The sequence below is a fragment of the Grammomys surdaster genome, unplaced genomic scaffold, assembly GCF_004785775.1.
Source record: "Grammomys surdaster isolate TR1022 unplaced genomic scaffold, NIH_TR_1.0 141, whole genome shotgun sequence".
Lineage (NCBI taxonomy): Eukaryota > Metazoa > Chordata > Mammalia > Rodentia > Muridae > Grammomys > Grammomys surdaster.
Genome location: NW_021604599.1, coordinates 807,159 through 814,366, shown reverse-complemented (window position 1 = coordinate 814,366; position 7,208 = coordinate 807,159). Strand labels below are relative to the sequence as shown.

The window sequence follows — 7,208 nt, the reverse complement described above, 5'->3', positions numbered from 1 at the left end:
AAGAGAAGAGAAGAGAAGAGAAGAGAAGAGAAGAGAAGAGAAGAGAAACAGAAAGGTGGAGGACATGACCAATCCTAAAGTATGGAGAAGATTTTTATTGTAGATACAAGGGAGAAAGCAGGCAAAGGGAAGAGTGTAGGTTGAACATGGCCAGTGGACGAAATCAGACCATGAGAGGAGAGAGGGAGGGAGAGGAAGAGAGGAGCCCAGCAACCTACCAAGAAAGGTGGCCCAGGACAAGAGACTAAGATAGTAAAAGGGTAAAAGGACTGGCATAGAAAAATGACCAGACTATATGGAGATGAGCCACTGGGGGAAGGACAGCTCAGCCCAGTCCCTGGGCTGGAGAAATTGAGGAAAGGAGGAGGGTTATCCCAGCTATACTCTGTAACAGATAAGGACCGAGGGATGCTGAAAGAACCTGGCAGCCAGGTCTACTTTGACATGTTAAATAGATTCCAGTTTAGCCATTTGTCCTGGGAAATAGATGAAACCTTCTTTATTTCCTCCACACATGCTAACTCAAGCAAGCACTAAGACTTTATCCCTCCATGTACTGATTGACTCTACAAAGACAATTATAGTTTCTACCTCTGTAAAGAATATTCTCATTGGAAAACAAAAGCAAGAAAAAGAAAAAAGTAACAATCAAAGTCAGGTTCTGAACACCATGGGTTTGATCCAAAAACCAGGTCACATGACAGAATGGCAGATGACCTTCAGACATGATGCCACTGAAGCTGAGATTTAAGAGATGGAAGCAAGCAAACTTTCAAGGATCAGAGAAGATACCAGCATCCTTGGCATATGAACCATGTCTTAACCAAAATATTTGTCAAATGCATAGCACTTTTGAGGAAGTAAAGACATTTGTTTCAAAGATTACCACATTAACCAGGCATGAGCCCAGTTACTTTAACAATCCCCCATCTTTAATTCTCATCCTTAAACTCTGCATGTAGGCAGCCTGATTAAGAAGGTTCCAGTGGAATTATATGCTTTTATTTTAATTTGCAAATAATATTAAACAAACACACACAAATATATGTCATAAAAAAGTCATTATGTCAACATAAATCTGGTTTGGATACTAATCATGCTTCCCTTCTGAAAGGCAACCCAAACTAAGATAACTACCCTCCTTTTAGTTAGATATATCAAACTGTCAAGGGTCAGACAAAATGAGACTCTGGAAAGAACACCAATGGAAGGGCAGCAATTGAGATACAAGAGTCCATTGTACTTAGCAGCAGAAACCTTACAAGACAGTAGAGTAAAAGCATGCATCCAAAGTTCTGAAGGAACAAACTATTGGCCAAGAATACTGTATCCAGTAAAGGCAGCGCTTAGGAAGAGTTATCAGGAGTGTCCCAAACTAAGGCAGACAGAATTAATCACCACCAAACTTGTCTTAGAAAATGTTACAGTGAGACCTTCAGGACTAAAAGATACCAAAGAGTATCATGAAAATTGCTGACGGTATAAAAACTCATGGGTAAACATCCAGGCTGGTTCAGAATCCTCTGGAAGATTAATCATGGTCTAGCTTGGTTTTATGCTGCTGTGATAAATACCATGACCAAAAGCAACTTGGAGAGGGAAGGGTTTATTTCATCTTACAAGTGGCAAGTCCACCCTTGAGAGAAGCAGGGTAGGGATGCCTGCGGGGCAAGAACTTTAAGCTAAAGCCATGGAAGAACGTTACCTTTATGCTGGTTCTTAGGCTCAGCTACCTTTCTTATAGGGCCAGCTACCCAGGCCTAGGGATAGAGCCGCCTACAGTGAGCTGGGCCCTCCTGCACCAATGAGCAATCAAGAAAATGCCCTACAGACACATCCACATGCTAATCTAATAGAAGAAATTCCTCTGTTAATGTTCCCTCTTTCTAGCTGTGTCATAGTGACCCAGAAGATTGGCCATCACTGTGAACTGCTTATATCTTTGGTGTAACGAACAAAAATAAGAAAGCATTACAAAATATAACAGGAACACAGGTAGACCTCAGAGGAAGACTGTTTGCCGACATTTTCAAGGCCCTGGATTCCACTTCCAGCTTTGCAAAATGGTAATAGTCCTACTGATAGTGGTAATAGCAATAATATTAGCAAGGAGAGATGTGTTACCAAAGGTGTGAATTGTAGCATCAATTACTTTTTAAAAAAAACATGATCCTAGTTATTGGTTAAAAATAATCTGTTAAAACTATGTAATTGCTTTTACGAGCCTTCTGCTAAACACAAAGTACAACCTCATTGCAGGATGCTGGAGAGATGATAGCTCAGTGGTTAAGAGAAACGGGGTTTGATTTCCAGCCCCCAAGTAGTAGGTAACAAGTATCTGTAACTTCAGTTTCAGAGGATCCAGCATCCATTTATGACCTCTGCGAACTAAGCACACACATGATTACATAGACATTCATGTAGTTAAAGGCCCATACACATAGGGTATTTGAGGAGCGCACGTAAAATTAAAATTGATCTTATTTTAAAATCTTCATTATAGATACATTTTAAAACAGAAATGAAAATACACTACCAGAGAAAAATCACTTAGCCAAGTGGAAGACAGTAAAAGAAGGAATTTACAAAGCAACTAAATGGAAGTAATTAGTCTTTAAAAAACAGTAATTACTAATTACCTTGGATATAAATGGACTGAATTTTTCAGTGAAAAGAAAGACTTGATAAACACACACACATACACACACACACACAGGACCCAATGCAATGCTGTTTGCAGGGATTCATGTCACCTGAGGGGGTGGGGGTGTGAACTTCAAGTGAAGCAGTAGGAAGATATTCATGCAGAGAGAACACAAAGATGAAAGTTGCTCAGACACCTGCTTAACACACATGTGAAACTAAAAGGAAAAAAAATAACTGTAAAAGAAGACAACGGTTATCAAATAAAGATGAAGAATTCAATTCAACAAAAGTCTGCAAATGGTGGAATAAAAGCAGTGGACAGCATGGAGACTGCAGGGGGGACTCAGGGGAGACTGCAGGGGAGACAGCAGGAGAGACTGCAGAGGGACTGCAGGGGGACTGCAGGGGGGACTGCAGGGGGGACTGCAGAGAGGACTGCAGGAGGGACTGCAGGGGGGACTGCAGGGGTGCTGCAGGAGGCCCTGTAGAGGGGACTGCAGGGGGACTGCAGGGGGCCTTGCAGAGAGGACTTCAGGGTGAGAGCATGGGAACTGCAGGGGGACTGTAGAGGAGAATAGCTGTTGTCACCTACACTGGCTCAGAAAGAGGCAGGTGGCAAAATGATAGCAGCTTTAACTTAGTCTTTTCCATTACTGCACATAAGTCCTAAAGACAGAGAGAAAACAGATTTCAAGGTGAAACACACACAGCTTCTGGGCCTTTCTCTTCTGTTGTCTGCTCTCTCCACCTCTTCCTTCCCAGGCTGTCCAAGAACTTAGATCATGTAAGTCAGAAAGCCCAAAACACACGAGTGTGTTGGCCAAGCTCTTCACCATGCATATCTAAAGTTCGAGAAGCACCTAGATGTTGGAACGATGCTTCAAGATGCATGTCCAGAACCGCGAGTGCGTGGGCAGAGCACAGCGATACCAGGACTCAGCAGGAAAACACATGATTGGCAGCCTAGCTTTACGCAAACTGCTTTTCAAGGTGTGAGCGGGTCTCTGAAGGCAGTTGGCACTTTCCATGTTCTCTTACACAGAAACAAATGCACATGCTCAGAATATGTTTTCTGACTTCTGATCTTATCTGTGCTTGAATTTAGTATCCTTGTGAATGGCCAACAACGTTATAAGGTTCAGGCTGTTTTTTAAAGAAAGTTGCTTTTGAATGCTTCAACTATTGAGATGCTGATTCCCTGAGAAGTTTGCAACACATGCTCCTCAAAGATAAAGAAGTATCAAGAAATTTTATTAAAAGAGTCCATTTGCTTTTTAAAAGCTGTCTTCTTAGCCGGGTGGTGGCGCTCACCTTTAATCCCAGCACTTGGGAGGCAGAGGCAGGCGGATTTCTGAGTTCGATCTTCTTTCTTATGATACTACTAGTAACTTAAAGTGAAGATGGGACTATGAGACTTGCCTATCATAGAATGGGAGAGGGGTAATGCAGGCAGAATATAAAAGAAATACTGTCTAAATGAAATCTTTTAGTCACTCTTGCAGATGGATAGCTGGGAAAATATACGGACGACTCATGAACTTCCATAGACATGATCTAAGCACATATTCCCAATGCACTGGTGCTGATGCTGTGAACCATGCAGAGGTATTCACCCCGAAACCACTTTTCTCGTATAGCAGGCTTACAGGAGTTAGAAATGCCACCACAAAGTGATCAATTAGCCAGCATCTGTGTATAAACAGCCAGGTAGGAAAAAAAAATCAGGATCCTAAAGCAGTTTGATTTGAAAAGATGTATAATTTCTTCTCTTAGAGAAGAGACAGAAAGTAGAAAGAACCAAAGAGAACCAGAAAAATTATTACAAACTTAATATAAAAGATCTCCGGCTCGTAGCTTCTCCGCCCCTCCTGCAACGCAGTACCCCAGAATCCCCCAACACTTCCCAGCTCACCTACTGCCATGGCTGACAAGGAAGCAGCTTTTGATGATGTGGTGGAAGAACTTGTAATCAATGAGGAGTACAAAATGTGGAAAAAGTACACCCTTTTTCCTTATGATTTGGTGATGACCCATGCCCTGGAGTGGCCCAGCTTAACTGCCCACTGGCTTCCAGACATGACCAGGCCCAAAGGAAAAGATTTCAGCATTCATCAGCTTGTCCTGGGAACACACACATCAGATGAACAAATCCACCTGGTGACAGCCAGTGTCCAACTCCATAATGACGATGCTCAGTTTGATGCATCCCATTATGACAGCAAAAAAGGAGAATTTGGAGGTTTTGGTTCTATCAGTGGGAAAATTGAAATAGGAATCAAGATCAACCATGAAGAAGTAAGTAAACAGGGCCCAGTACATGCCTCCGAACCCTTGCATCATTGCAACAAAGACCCCATCCAGTGATGTTCTTGTTTTTGACTACCCAATGCACCCGACCCTTCTGAAGAATGCAACCCAGATTTGGGTCTCAGTGGACATCAGAAGGAAGGATATGGGCTTTCTTGGAATCCAAATCTCAGCAGGCACTTCCTTAGTGCTTCAGACGACCATACCATTTGCCTGTGGGACGTCAATGCAGTTCCAAAAGAAGGAAAAGTGGTGGACCATCTTTACGGGGCATACAGCAGTAGTAGAGGATGTTTCCTGGCATCTGCTCCACGAGTCTCTGTTTGGGTCAGTTGCTGATGATTAGAAACTTATGATCTGGGATATTCGTTCAAAAAATACTTCCAAGCCAAGCCATTCGGTTGATGCTCACACAGCTGAAGTGAATTGCTTATCATTCAGTCCTTACAGTGAGTTCATTCTTGCCACAGGATCAGCTGACAAGACCGTTGCCTTGTGGGATCTGAGAAATCTGAAACTCAAGTTGCATTCCTTTGAATCACATAAGGATGAAATATTCCAAGTTCAATGGTCACCTCACAATGAGATTATCTTAGCTTCCAGTGGTACTGATCATAGGCTGAATGTCTGGGATCTAAGTAAAATTGGAGAAGAACAGTCCCCAGAAGATGCAGAGGATGGCCCACCAGAGTTGTTGTTTATTCATAGTGGTCACACTGCCAAGATATTTGACTTCTCCTGGAATCCCAATGAACCTTGAGTGATTTGTTCTGTATCAGAAGACAATTATCATGCAAGTGTAGCAGATGGCAGAGAGCATTTATAATGATAAAGACCCTGAAGGAAGTGTGGATCCAGAAGGACAGGAACAGATCCTAGACACATCTGCACTTGTGATTTTAGACTCTCCTTGTTCTCCTCTGAACCCTAAGATGGATTTAAGATTGGTTTAAGACACAGACTTTGTTCAGCCACCCAGCTACAGTAGGTGCCACCATCAATGCTATTAGCCCAAACCATGGGTGCTTTTTAAATCTTAACTGGGGGGGGGCTTCATTCAGCAATGCCTCATTGGTGGCCCCAGTTGTGGCTGGATAGCTGAACAAAGTCTGTCTTGTTGTGTGTGATTTTTCTTTTCTTTCTTTCTTTTTTCTTTCTTCCTTTTCTTTTTTTTTAAAAAAACCTGAGACCACCAAGTTGTAAAGATGTTTTTAAAAAGTTGTTTTACCTGGTAGTTGTACCACTGGTGAACTGTCAAGTTGAGAGTGAATTGCTAGTTTATATTTATTTTTAAGATTAAATTAATCCTTGGTAAAAGTTGCTTTTTTAGAGGTTAGTCTTTGACCACTATAGTTTGATGCATCTCCATTTTGGTTGACCTGTCTCACCATCAGGCCTGTTACTCTCCTTGACTAACTGTGTGAGTGTTTATAATGAAATAAGTTGCTTTTCTAGAAAAAAAATCTCCAGTCATTAAAAGAATTAAAATGAATAGTGACTGGCTGAGGGTCCCTAATTAATGATCTTCCTTTTTACAAAGGAGCTCACACACAGGAAGAAACCACCATCTATTCTCCCCATTTGGAGAGGCTGGGAAGAAAGTAAGTGTAGTAGCATGGAGAGCGAAAGGCTGATTAGCCTGAAAATAAGATAAGCAGAAAAAAAAGTTTTGAATAATAAGTTTGTCGTAAAGCTCACTTGATTGAGAAACATGAGACCTTCAGTATAGTGTTTTCTGCATAAGTTAAGCTGCTGGAATTTTAGACAATTTATGTAATATCTCTGAGTCCTGTTTTTTCCATATTATATGGACTAATACTGTATGAACCATGGAAAACAATGGACTTAAAAGCCTGGACTTAGGGGTCTTCGCCATTAGTACTATGCGCATGAGTTTAGGTGCAACCTGTGTCTCTGACTTCTCATCTTCACAAGCGAAGCGGATTGCATGAGTCAATACATTTGAAGCACTTACATAGTGCCTGACACAATTACAGTAAGTTGTTGTTTTCCTGTTGTTGTTTTTATGTACAAATAATAGAAGTTAGTTTTGGCTAGCTAAACAGAAAATTCTTATGTTTAAAAAAAATATTGTGTTTCAAAAGTGTTTAAAAGTTTTGAAATTTTTATTTCAATATCTTTTGAGAATTTCCTAAATGAGTACCGTATTGACATCATTTCTACCCTTTCTTTCCCCCTCCAATCTACCTCTCTCTCTCTCTCTCTCTCTCTCTCTCTCTCTCTCTCTCTCTCTC

The 7,208-nt window shown here is 41.4% G+C and overlaps 1 protein-coding gene and 1 pseudogene across 3 annotated transcripts in view; both read left to right on the top strand.

Moving 5' to 3' along the window:
* The window catches only part of A1cf (APOBEC1 complementation factor), a 73,602-nt gene that overhangs the window by 29,343 nt on the left and 37,051 nt on the right, over positions 1-7,208 (top strand). The gene's annotated exons all lie outside the window — the stretch shown is intronic.
* Positions 4,567-5,993, top strand: LOC114618294 (annotated as a pseudogene).